This window comes from Benincasa hispida, chromosome 2 (genome assembly GCF_027475165.1).
Source record: "Benincasa hispida cultivar pf3 chromosome 2, pf3_genome.v1.1, whole genome shotgun sequence".
NCBI classification, from domain to species: Eukaryota; Viridiplantae; Streptophyta; class Magnoliopsida; order Cucurbitales; family Cucurbitaceae; genus Benincasa; species Benincasa hispida.
The window spans coordinates 18,084,321-18,098,758 of NC_143479.1; the positions used below are offsets into that span (position 1 = coordinate 18,084,321).

At 31.5% G+C, this 14,438-nt stretch overlaps 1 long non-coding RNA gene across 1 annotated transcript; it reads right to left on the bottom strand.

Moving 5' to 3' along the window:
- Nucleotides 1-3,584: 3,584 nt before the first annotated feature.
- On the bottom strand, nucleotides 3,585-5,718 carry LOC120070812 (uncharacterized). Its single transcript, XR_005480026.2, has 2 exons — nucleotides 5,576-5,718; nucleotides 3,585-3,859 (listed from the first exon to the last, which is right to left on the bottom strand). It is a non-coding gene; the product is annotated as an uncharacterized LOC120070812 (long non-coding RNA).
- Nucleotides 5,719-14,438: the final 8,720 nt, after the last annotated feature.

Below are 14,438 nucleotides of genomic sequence, written 5' to 3' on the forward strand. Positions count from 1 at the left end.
CGAACGAACGCTCTCGCTGGAACGACAAGTTATCGTTCAGCAACACCCGATCGTCTACCACGAATGGACTCCACACGAAAAGATGAAGAACGGAGAGTGACACCAAAATTGGAACCCTTAGTATTCTCAGAGTGAGAATCCAAAGAGTGGGCTCTGTTCGAATTTTGTAGAAGGGAGGAGGAAAAGAGATCGTATACAACGATCAAGCAAGTGGGAGAAAGGCGAGTCTATCGTATATACAAAGTGCTTGATCGTTTAGGCGAGGTACACGATTGTGTAGGAAAAGGTAGGCGATCGTCTATACGATCGTTTAGTAAAGCTCGGGCTCTAAGCGATCATTTAACAAAAGGTAGGCAATCATTTAGTAGAAAGCGCGTGCGTGTAAGCGATCAAGTAGTAAAATGTGAGCTATCGTATAGTCTCTCAATTCACTAAGCGATAGGATGCAAACACTTCGTGAGCAATTATCTGCGATCTTTTCAAAATGAAGACAAATTTCATTTTATTCTTCAGTTACGAAAACCGAATGGAACCTCCCAATAACGCACAGTTACGGAGAAAACGACGGTCAATTATCCCATAATTTCCAAATTAATAATAATAAATATAATCATATTATATTCATTAACCTATAGTTTAATATCATATATCAACCATAGTTTTTTCTTCTCCACTAGATATAAATCATATTTATATCCAGTTTCCTCCAATTAATGTATCTCATACATAAAGTCAATCATATCATATATAATTAACCAATTCAATTATATCATATATAATCGAACTCCCTCTTGTCAATTTGAATATTTCAAACTGACCCAAAAACTTATTCTCAACTTGAGTCTAAGCTACCAAGGGGACCTTATGGACTTATGGCTCAAAACTCCAACGGTACGTGAATAACTGATTAAACTCTTTAGCCACGAGATCAATCATTCATTAACTGCCAGACATTCCACTAAAGACCAACAGTTGAACTCTTCTTACCACAGATATATTTCTGTGTCCATCGGATATAACCAATCGTTAGTATGATAACCCTTCACAAATGCTCGTAAGTACATATGAGCCAATTTACCGTTTTGCCCTTGTAGTTACATCGTACTCCTTAAGTACCATTGATTCCTCTAATGAACAATACAACATAGTCCTACTATGTATGGACACCTCTTAAGCCATGAGAAGGTGTGTGGTGCCACATCGTTCAAGCCCCAGGATCAACCCTTAAGGCAGCAATCTATCTACTTACTCCTACTTCGGGGAAGAAGTGAATTCCATCTTGTGTAGCTGAGTTCCCAGCTCCAAAATCAGACGAATCCCCAAAGTGGTAGGTTTGAGTTGGCGACCTGGCCACTCGCACCCATACAAATCAAAGGACCGACCTCAATGGTAGGAGTTCCCAACTCACTCAGGATTAAGGTAATGTTACTTATGGTCATCCTAGTGAAGTGAAGTCTTTGTCATGAACAACGTTATATAACGAGATGTTAACACTTCAGGGTTAGATCTTATACAAACTCTTTGTATAAGACGCCCCCACTCGTATATCCCCACACGAATGATCAGGATCAGACCATCTGTTTATAATACTTGTAACTATTCTACAAAGTGGGCCGCATCCGTAGCGTTATCAGGATAAAGTTTCCCTCCTATATCCATATACTACAGACCATTTTGGTTATCACTTAAGACATGATCTACTTGTATGTCACCACATACATGCTTAAGTTACATAATGACAACTAGGGATTTTAGTTTATTGGTTTGTGATCAAGCAAATAAAACATCCAATGTACAAAGTCAAGTAGTGAAGAAAATATCATATATTATACATCACAAGCGTTTATAGTCCAACTTATAAACCATGTCCCTCTCTGGGCTCCATTGTTCAAGACCAGGAATCAACGCTTAAGTTCCATCTAACAGAACTATGTCTCCAACTATCTATCCGGTCTTACCCCAAAATGAAAGGCTTATTGAACAGTGCTGTTCGACTACTCTCACGTATGCAGATCAAAGGATAATTCCGAATAAACACGAGTTCATAGTTAGAACAGGATTAAGATCGAGTTACTCTAAGTCATTAAATTTGAAATAGTCAATTTTAACAGTAAACGGTCGTTATAAAGAAAAGTGACTATTTTGAGGTTCGATCTTATGCAAACTCATTGTATAGGATGCCCCCACTCACATGTCTCCACAGGAATAATTTTGAGATCATTTATATCAGTATATAGAGGTACCCAATCTCATCCATATATTTATACACTATTTTGGCTTTATACTAAAACTTGATCCTATTTTATGTCACCACATAAAGTTAAAGTATTTATATTATAGCCATGTATTCATTTATTAGATTTTTATAATAAAATACAATATCAACAACAATTTATTGAATAAAATACTTAATAATACTTTTTATTAATAAATAGAATATATTAACAATATTTACGAACTGCGAGTTTAAGACATTCCCAACACATACACGTTCACATCTATAGAAATTACATCGATAGTAAACGCTACATCATTGTATAGATGGTGGAAATTTACATGTTCTACGGTTGTGACCAATACGACGACAATGACCGCATTTTGTCTAACTTTTTTTCCTCGTCAATTGATAATATTCTTTGTTTTCGAGGTCGACCTACTGGACGCTTAACAACTAGAGGTAATATACTCATGTCAATTGTTGTAGGTTTCCAATTAGCATGGTTCCCAACTGGATGAACAGACCAGTATAACATGAAATAAAGGTACTTGACAAAAAATACTTAGGAACAAAATAGTAAGTATCCATATTGCGTCCACGAAGAACAGCAAGTGCGTGGGCACATGGAATTTTATCAAGATCTCAAACACGGTACATGATTTTGAATCTAAATGTACCATAAAGTGATTGCTTCCATCAATCACTTGAAATTCAACATCATTAATTGCATTAATCTGAGAAAAATGACACATAGACAACAAATTAATTAAGATCCATCAGTGATAAAAGTCTATCAATGATTGAACTCAATCACTGATAGATTTTGCAATACATCCCATGAAAATAAGTAACTTTTATTGTGAAGCTTCTTGATATCTAATGTTGTGTTCGTAATTTTCCCTCAACTCAGTTTTTCAAAACGGTTTTCATACAATATGCAACTTTACTTTTATCATAAAACCATTTTTGAAATAATTGTCTGATAGAATCGAGTAGTGATGCCACGGCTAAATCTCTAAGCTCTTTTAGAATTGCATTTAAGCATTCTGAAATGTTTGTAGTCGTCATCTGATATCTTCTCCTTCTACAATATGCACAAGCCAACTTCTCGAAACCAACATTACTAAGATGGTCTCATATGCTAGGATATATAACCTTCATCCATCTCATATTTAGCTCAAAATCAACAACAGTATATGCTTTTTCACATCTAAAAAACATATTATCAATAGAAGAGTCCTTATATGTCAACTTCAAACTTCTCGAAAAGGTGTTGCAAACAAACACAATATTCAGCAGTTGGAAAAACGTTTTGAACACATTTCAGAATACTTAAATGTCGATCATATATAATAACTAAACCTTCTTGATCCCCTAACTTCTCTTTATATTCTCAAAAAACCATTTCCATGATGCATCATTCTCGAAGTCTACAATACTAAAGGCAAGAGGAAAAATCTGTTTGTTACCATCACTTGTTGACACCGTCAAAAGAGTTCCACCATATTTACATTTTAAAAAGGTGTTGTCAAATGATATGTTTGGCCTACAATATTTTTCACCCCTCAATACACAATCCAATTGCCATAAAACAATACTTAAAATGCCTCTTGGAATCAGTTTCATATGTAGTGAATGAACCTGCAGTAAAATAAAAAAGATATATCAAAGAATAATTACATCCTATTTTACAATAGATCTATCACTGCTAGATCAAATATCAGCGATAGACCAATAATATGCTCATTTACTATAAGATCTATCACTAATAGACCAATATCAGTGATAGACCATTTAAACAAGTCCATCAAATACTGGTTACATACTCATTGAAAGCTTGATTCATTATTTATAAAGGATAGGAGAAAAAACCAAACTTGGGTTCATTTCTTCTAGCTTTGTAAAAAATTATAGGATCAAGACATAAAATTCCTTTGCACCATTCCATAACTTCATAATATATTCTTCCACCCTCCAAGTTTTGTAGTAGCTAACATACGCATGTTAATCATAATATCATCCGGAGTCAAATGGTCACAAGGGCTAAATTCTTTTATCATATAATCACCAATCAATGATGAAGATGCTTGTCTATGAGAAGTTTGAATATCATTTATAGAACAAATTAGCAATTTACTTCCTAAGTTTCCATAGTTCCCCACTCTTATAACGAGATGCGAACGTACTATTGACAATCACCTTATGAGCACTTCAACTCAATTTATTTAGAATTTTATCTCACAGTCTTGAACTCAAAGTTGTTCTTTATAGCTATGTAGTAAAAAGACTTTGATACTATTTCCTTACTAGCAAATATATCATTCTCTTTCAAATTAAATGTAAAAGACAATCTACTAATATGAACATTTGTTAGAATGTTAAAATCATCATTAATTGGAGAAGAAGAAGACACGACACATAAAAATTTATCAAATCCACTATTGGAAACCCCTTCTAAAAGCATGAACAACTAATGGATGTCTTGTTTTGTTCTTTAACTAAATTCAAAAACCAAGTAACATCATTATCTTCATGAATTTCAACCACAGTTTGAATGCCATTGATACCAAAATCTAATAAGATCGATAATTATATTGAAGAAATAGATACATTCAATTGAATTTCCTTTAATATCAAACTCACAAAACTCTAAAAAAAATATAATCTCATTGACCAATACGTCTTTAGTCTTGTAATTCAAGTAATTATGTTTGTCATCCCACTGTCCATTATGAAATACCGCTACTGCAAGCTTAATCATATTTCCAAATCACTTCAAGAAACATAAATTAAACTCATAACATTGATAGACTAATAGAATAAATAGAAAACAATATATGTTAGTGATAGACTAATATCATTGATAGACTATGATATATATTAATCATAAGTAAACTAATATTGAAGTTCATGACTGATTGGAAAAAAAAGCCTAAATATAAATAAAAACAGAAATTAAGTTATGGAAGGAAAAATTAAAGTAGATGAAACTTGTAGAAATCATCAAATCCACTACTAACATTAGCATATTTCAGTTAAACATCAATGAAACCTAAAACATTACAATTGAAAACAAATTAAAAAAAACCTAGATGAAATCGAATAAGAAATTGAGGAAGATGACCTAAACATGGGAAAAGAATTGCACGAGCAAAGGATGAAACAATACAAAATCTTGAGTAAGAAATACCAAATCGTGAGTAGAAATACCAAATTGCGAGCAAAAAATGGATCAATTTTAGAATTGTTTCTCTCAAAACCGTTTGGCGAAGAATGAAAAAGACGTACTTGAAAAACACACATTAACTCGAGTAAAAAGAAGATAGATGAAGAAGACGCGGGAGAATGAAAGTGTACCTGAAATCGCACCTACCTGAAGAAGATGGCATGAAGAAGACGGCGAAAAACAAACACAAAGGCGATGAAGAAGACACGGACAAAAGAATGTTATTTTAAGAATAAAAAGAAAGGTAAATCATATCTTCCTAAATATTCTATATATGCCATTAGTTTTAAAAAAGGATATATATATATTTATTTATAATAAAAAAACATCTGCTACAATTTTTTTCCCTAGAAAACAAAACTAAAGGCCCAAAGGCTCAGAAATAGATTGAGTTGGGCCTCTTGAAATAAAAGTTTGGGCGAGCCTAGCAAAAATGCACGGCCCAAACAGAGCATTGACCCGTTATTTGAAGAAAGAGAAATAGGAAGAAATGGCCACTTACAAACCTTCATTTTAAAAATGGCTAATAAGATAAATGAATTTGAAGATATGACAAACTGATTTTATATTTTGAAAATTAGCAAAACGATTAAATAAATAATTAACTAATAATTTGTGAATGTCATAAATACTCTCATCTTCCATAGATTATGTAAATGCTAACAAAGAAAATATTCATTCCTCTAAATTAGTTTGTAACTAACCAACCAAATCTCAATTAAATGATAAAAAATAGATAACACAAAACAAATCAAAAATGGGAGAATCTAAATTAGGTTGTAACTAACCAATCAAATCTTAATTAAATGGTAAAAAAATAGATAACATAACAATTCAAAAGTGGGAGAAAAGAAACCCAAGAACATACCTCGAATAGGTGTCATGCATAAATACTTGCAAAAAATATGGTGGATGGACGATACTTAGTTCAAAATCGTAAATAATAAACACAAATTCTCAATCAAATATAACAAATCTTCAACAAGTTCTATGATAATATAGAAAAGTAATTAAGAAAATAAAAATTAAATAGGAACTTTTCTTTTTTAGATAAAGTGATATTTGAAAATAACATAACATTTATATATATATATAAAAAAAAAAGGTAAAAAGAAGGGAAAAAAAGAAAGAAGCAAATAACAATATTACACCTTATTAAAGGAAAAAAAAAGCAAATAACAAAAGAGCTTATCATTATTCTTTAGTTAATTAAATTGTAATTTTAATATGTTGTTGGAGAAAAATTGGTGAAAAAAAAAAAAAAGTAAATAATGACTACTTAGAGAGTTGATAGTTATGAGAGATAAGGGACTAAAACGGTTGAGAACAAAAAAATAATTAGCGGAAAAAATAATTATCCGCTAATTATTTCTCTTCCTCTTCATCCCCTTATTTCGAATTCACCATCTCTATTTTCGTCAAGCCTCCATCGCAGTTTGTCCTATCGACAAACTCATCTAGGAAAGTTTGTTGCTTCATCTAAAATCTCTCATAGTCAGGACAATGAGTTCAAAGCATGATACAATATCTTTACGTCGAAGAATCACAACAACTCCACTCCTAATTTGCATAAATTGATTAAGAAGGAGCAAATACTTCTCATTATCAAGATGTTCTTTGATGTTTAGAAAAGAATTGGTGAAGAATTATTCGGAGCATGAAATTGTATCATGATTGCACTCCAAGAAAATCGACTCCTCTGTGAAGAAAGATTTCAAAAAGTATTTATTGCATTGATTTTCAATAATTTGAGATATTAAAGAAGAAGAAGCAAAATAAATGTATAAAATAAAAGATAAAGTGAAATAATTAGATAATATAAGATTTGAAAGAAATAGAAAAAAAAAAAAAAAGAAAAGAAAAGAAAAGAAGGGAAGAATTGGAACAATAAATATAATGTGAGATTTGAAAAAATACAAAAAAAAAGTTAAATAAATAAATGAAAATTTGAGATAAAGTGAGATTGACGATTCTAATAAATAGTAGAAATTTTATAGGTTATAATATAGGAAGACCAAAATTTAATTACAGTGTAATATTTACTATTTTTTCAAAATGATAGTGTAATTATGTTGTATGTCTGAATATCTCTTTCAAAGATGACCAAATTAAAAATCTATTGAATTATGTCCCAATCGAAATTTAGATTCAAATTCGGCTACTACTTTTTTTCCCATTTTGTCCTTGATGACATCACGATCTCCCTTATTTCATGCAAAACAAATCTCCTAATTTCGCTCTTCTCCAGATTTACATTTTATAGATTATTTTTTTCAACATCATCTATTTTCTTCTAAAAATTCTACCAGATTTGTGGGAGTTACTCGTCAGTGCCCCCTTTATGAACACACTAGATTTCTCTCTTTTGTACATTATTAACTGTTACATTTGTCTATTCAACAAATTTTGTTTTGCTTTGAGGCCAGGCACATATACAGTGTATTCAAGTAATTTTTTGTTTCATTTGAGACTAGGGCAACAATTTTGTGTTTCCAAAGCTGGGCAGAGTTGAAGCCTCGTCGAAGCAGCCTATGAAGTATTCATGCCGTAAGATTGAACAAATTTTGGATTTTGTTTTTTAAATTTGAAATTTAATTTAACTGTTTTTAGATTCCATTGTGTGCGATTTGATATAATTTAATTATATATTTGTTTATTTAGATTTTGTAGGGTGTTAGGTTGTTAGGGGTATTTTAGACCATCCTTAAATATAAAATAATTAATTAAATAATTATTTGATCATATATCCAATAAAAAAAAATTCAATGACTATATTTCTAAATGATTAATTGAATTTGGCCATTTTTGTAGGTAGCCCTTGAAGAAGGGCACTGAGCTTCGTAAGCTTATTATTAGAGAAATCGTACAAAATAGCCATACAAATATCCTTAGTTGGATAAATGACCATTTTCTAAATTGTATGATTTATGGCCTAATTATGTGATAGGGAGGGGCTCACTTCCCTACTTACTTTTCCAACTTTGCCCTCACCAAATCCAATACTTCCATCAATTACGGTTGATTATATTTTGAGTTGACCAGTAAAATTTAAACTTTCATTTGAAAAAATAACAAATTTTTTTAAAAATCGTGAAAATGGTAAAGCGGATTATAATGTTAGAAAATCATAATTAGCAATCAAAACTAGCCCATATATATAACGGAATTCTAAAAGTTATGGATAAACAAATACACTATACTTAAACAACTATCCCGATAAACAATGACAAAACCATTAGCAATTGACAAAATTGCCCACAAGCAAACCCACATGCACAAGTTTAGGAATTCTAAAAGTTAACCACTTAAACAACGGTCACAATGAGCAAGTGTAATAAAATCAAGTTAGGGATTTCAAAAGGATTACAACATTCCCAAAACAGCATTTCCAAAAATAGTTTCAAGGGAAGAAAGAAAGCGCTTCTGCCTTGAAAACAACTTCATCGTAGGAAAATAAAGACGTGCTTCTATTGCCCTAAAATTGTTAAGCCTCAAACATCATCAACATGAGTACAAAAAGATCTTCTCCACGGGTATCGACTCTTGACCCTTGCCAAATATTTTTTTTTTACCATCAACGTAAAGAACTACTTTAATGGGAATACTAGATTGAAATGACTCAATCTTGGAAATCAATGATTTCAGTATTGCTATGAGGTTGGGAAGAATGATCAGTTTGCCAATTCATTATTCAAATGCAGTGTATTTCCAATGTTTTGGGGCAACAGATGAGACATGGTCAACCATTACACATAAATGAATTTGGCTAGACTATGATAAAACTGACATCAATCACAAAATATCTCTATCTTCAACAATCTTAATGACCCAGTACATTGTCAAACAGATATAGTTAACTCACCCGAGGGAGAAAGCTTACTTTGGATATATATGAATTTGATGGAGTATATGTCTCAAAAGCTCGAAAATCGTGGTAATAAGAATTCTCATCCCATCAACCAATTGTAAAACCGTAGTAAATACAATAGCTTGAGAAGAAAACTATAACAAATAAAAAATCGATAGTCACTTTGTGTAGGTAACAAAAAGTTGTTTTACGATAATGATTTTTTATAAAATAGTGACTAAATATGAAGTATGTACAATTGAATCCAATAACATATACAAAATAATTTAAATCTTTAAAAATATGAAAAAAAATACCCGATTAATTTATTAAGGATATGTATAAAATAATGAAAAACAATTCAAACATTTGAATAAATTTAAAATTTTATTAAATAAAATGAAATTTGATAATATATGGATTTTAAAATATAAATTTGGTAGAAAAATTCGAATATTTAATTCGATTAATTCGAAAAGTGGTTAAACATAATCTAAATTAATAATAAAATCTGTATTTAAACATTAAATACGTGAGGAAAATCAAGAGGGTGGTTATTTTCAGGGTGATTATTTTGAGGAAGGCGGTTATTTTTAGTTTTTCACCCAAAAATTCGTGGCCATGTGTATTTTAGTTGCCATAAATCTTTCTCAGTGCCAAGTTGACGTCTGTTGTAAAGAAAAAAACATTAAAAAGTTTGATCTTTGAAAAGAGACAAATGCAAGTCCTTCTAATTTCGTTGAAAATATGTATATACCTTTGAAACCCTAGCCCTAGCCAAAATTAAAGATGGAAGAAATGTGTTATCCCTCTTATAGAAATAAAATGTGTTGTTATAATAGATTTTCAATAGAACAATGCAAACACAAGTATTTGCATTTTTTTTCAAATTTATTAAAAGCCTTCTTTACACTATTTTTTCTTTGGTATTCCAACACTTTATAGATTTTGGCTGAGTTGCAAATATACGTGCGCTAAATGCTTTTGTCTCTTATCTCTTCTACCATTTTCTCCCAATTTTAAGTGAATTTTAAATGCTCAAATATCAATTATTTGCATGTTTTTCTCAAAGTATTCTTTACAATATTTTTTTTTAACATTTTGTTATTCTAACATTTAACACTTAGATTTTCAATGAGTTACAAATACCATGCACTAAATGTTTTTGTCTCCATTTTTCTATAGTTCAAGTGAATTATCATTGCAAATACCATGTACTGTATTACAAATTGTAATTCTTCTAAAATCCATTAAAATATTATTGTTTGGTTTAAAATAGATTTTTTTAAGTGAAGATTAATCAAATATAGGTTGTTATAATTTTCCTTAATTGATTGGATACGAATTTAATTATTTAGTAATTTTGTTGACCTTTCTTTAGTTGGATGATTTCTTGATTCATGTGATTTTGTTTGATTTTGTAGGATCAGTATGACAACCTTAAAGGGGTGAATGAAGTTTATTTAATTTAATAAAAACTTTTTACTAATGTGGATCTAATTAAATAACCTAAAATTTTTGCTAACGAGTAATTTAAACAATTATTTCATGCAAAATAATTCAACTAAAAAAATCCAAAGAATTTCTCCTTCAGGTACAACTTATTTGTCAAATACTTAATAAGGTAAATCTCATCTAGCTTAGTCCATACCTCTTTTGCAGTGTTCTGGTCATTCACTTATCAGCCAAGTACAAAATATTTGTACTTTCAATTCATCATCTGTCATGTTTGCAAGTTTCTTGTCTGATTCATCAGGAACTTTTACTACCTTCTGCTGCACGAGTAGTTGCCCTTATTTTCTTCTTCCAAAGAGAGAAGTTTCCCTTCCCATCAAATCTCTCCACACCAAACTTAGTCACCATTCTTACTTCCACAACACTGATGGGAAAAGCAAATGAAAATGAGAAATAGCCTTATTGGCTCTATTATCAATTGTGGGTTTTAAGCAAACAAACCAAACTAATGAAACTAAACAGAAGCTATGCAATAACAGAACAAATCAAACAATGCTAAAGAGAGGAAAAATGAGAAGACAAGATTTATAATGGTTCGACCAAATAAGGTCTACGTCCACTGTAGTCATTTTTATTAGATAATTTTATAGCTTACTCAAAGTACACAGCAGGAGAACAATAACAATGAGATAACTCTATACTTTACTGATCTCAGTAAAGGACCCAATTACTTCCTTCAACATAAAGAGGACCTCTGCATCAGCTCACTTAAAGCTTCCCCTCAGAACAAGGAAAATATCCCTCAAAATCCCTCAAATAACTCAGAAAATTGCTATTAAGATTCACGTTACTTCTGTTGCTTCTCTGTAATTGCTCTCATCCACGATTCCTTCAACTTCGCCTAGGGATTTTATGCGAAGCTATGATAATCACACTCTCAACTCTTTGGCGCGCTTTCAATTGATTCTCTATAACAGAATTTGTTAGGAAGATTCGTGATAATATTCCGTTAGTTTTATAAATCATCCCACAGAAATAATGAGACTAGCATCCAGAAGAAATAAAATTAAGCTATAAAAAAAACCATTAAAATTAAATTTAAATCAACCACCAATCATCTATCATCTTCAACCAAAATCTCTTGGACGGAATCAAAATTGAAAGGATCTATGGATAAAATTTTCATGTGGCATGCTCAACTTGATTCAATCTCTTGATCCTCCTAATCTTTGGATTATACAAAATAAGAAATTTAAAATTCATCAAACACAAAATCTCTCCATTTTCATAGGCTTTGAGGAGTTTTAATGATGTCATTGAAATGAATAGATACCACCCAATCTTTTGGCATGTCATCAATAACAAATTCTCTTATCCACGAATCTTCTCTTCTTCCACAACTTTGTATCATCCTCCACGCTACAATTTTGTAACAAGGATACATGAAAAAGAAAGTTGCATAAACACTCCCAGTAAATGCTTGGAGAGTCACCCATCTCGAAGACCAACCTGAAAGAGAAACGATTGTTTCAATCCTCTCGTTTTGGACATTAAAACCACATATGATATATTCATACCCGTTCTTTTTATCTACACCAATTCAATACAGAGCTCCATCGAAGTAAGTACTATGGTTGCTAACAAGTAACAAGGATACTATGGTTGTTTCAATCCTCTGCTGAGCACATATCCTCCATTGCTTACTTTCCCCAAATGTAAAAACAACAAAGATGGAAAGGGATTTCTTTAAATCAAGTGAAACTCTGACTATTTTGTAGTGAGTTGTGTTAGAGCTAAAACCAATCCATAACAGTAAATTCCATTTGGTGGAGCATTCTTCAAATTTTCAGGGAGTTTGATGTAGTGATTAGGGAGGGATTTAATACACCGGGACAACGAAGGTCAGGACAAGATTTGGAAACTAAGAGCAGTCCGTTGCAGGAAGTGTTAGCTATGGAATAAGAGCCATAAACTTCTACAAAAGGAGAGGAGGCAAAAAATCGAAACCCTCCCAAATGTTTGGGGTCAAAGTCGACACAATACGTCTTCGATCCAATCGGTCCAGAAATACAGAGAAAGAAAGAGTATGGTATGATTTACAAGTTGAAGCATGATTTAAAATCAGATCATTCCAAAATTTACAGACTAGTCTGCAGAGGGGAAAATTGAAGACGAGGAGTTTGGAGAAGATTATCTGAATGATTTGTGGTGGAAGCCTCCGATTTATGTTCATACTTTCCGGCGGGGGAAGAGATTTAGAGTCCAGATAGTTTAAGATAAGGCTTTTGAAACATTAAATAAATAAATAAAGGTTATGAGATTATAGGGAAATGTAAGGAGACATTTCTGGAGAAAATTGTGGTACTTGATTATGGAACTGCTAGGGCTTTTAGCCTTTTTAGATTATGAAAAGAGCAATAATTAGGTGTCTCACTTATGCTCTACTTCTCTACCACACAAAAGATGAATTAAAAAAGAATATTTTTATACAAAATAAAAAATATCACATGGCGAAATTTTATTGGACTATACTCGGGATGTACCAAGATACCTGCATCCAAGGGAACACCTAAGTTTTTCTCTTATGAAAATGTAAAAAGGTATTTTTATAGACCAATATTACAAATCTCTAATGTATAAATATATAGAAATTTCAAACAGGTAGTTCATTACATAGAGAGTATTATTGTAAAAATTCAATTAGAGGCAACGTATCTGACTATAACATGGTAGTAACAGGAAATTTATTTGAATGTAAGAAGAACGTAACCTGCAAAAAAAAAAAAATCCGTACAATGCTAGCCACTTAAATATGAGTGAAAATCTAGAAGTTAGGGAGTTTGAAAATAAAATTCGAGAGAGAGAGAGAGTGTGTAGAAATTTGGGAGTTTGAAAACAGGATTCAAAAAACTTCATAGCTATAATGATGCATGTTTCGGAGTCCAGGCATCTAATAACCTAATTAAATCCTATATGGAAGATTTTTATTTATGTGTGTTGCTAAGTTTGACCATTTAATGTAGGGAAATTTGACATTTTTACCCTTTTGTAGGGTTTTTTTTTTTTTTTTTTTTTTTTTTTTTTGGAGTTTTGGACTCTTTTTGAAAGATTTGTTTTTTGGATACCCCAAACAAACTCAGTCGGAATAATTCTATGATTCTAAATTTGTACCTAGGTCCTACCCGACCAAGTGTATCCCGAGATCCTCGTACGTGCCTCGAGCCGAGGACATGACTGAGGACATGACATTCTGGTTTTTAGCCGGTGGTGGCTCGACTGGATAGTCAACAAGGTGGAACGAATTTGTTATTTTTATTTTATTTTGTTTTATTATATTTTGAGTTATGCACCCATTATAATACTATTTACTTATAAAATTTTGAAGGGGAGAGTTGAGAGAGTTTGACATAGAGATTGAAACGACATACAATGAATTTCTGAATCAGGTTTATATGATAATTGGTATAATTTAGATGAGTGCAATTGAGGTCCAAAACTCTTGCATTTATTATTAGAGAAATGATGAAGATATTTACACATTTCTAACATGGGAAAAGTTTCAGTAATACCTCCACACTTACAAAATATTCGACCACACTTACAAAGTATTCGAGTAATCAAGGGTTTCATTCATAGTATCTTGAGGTTCTCAGTTATTTTAATTCATAAACCTTGTTATATTATTTCACTTA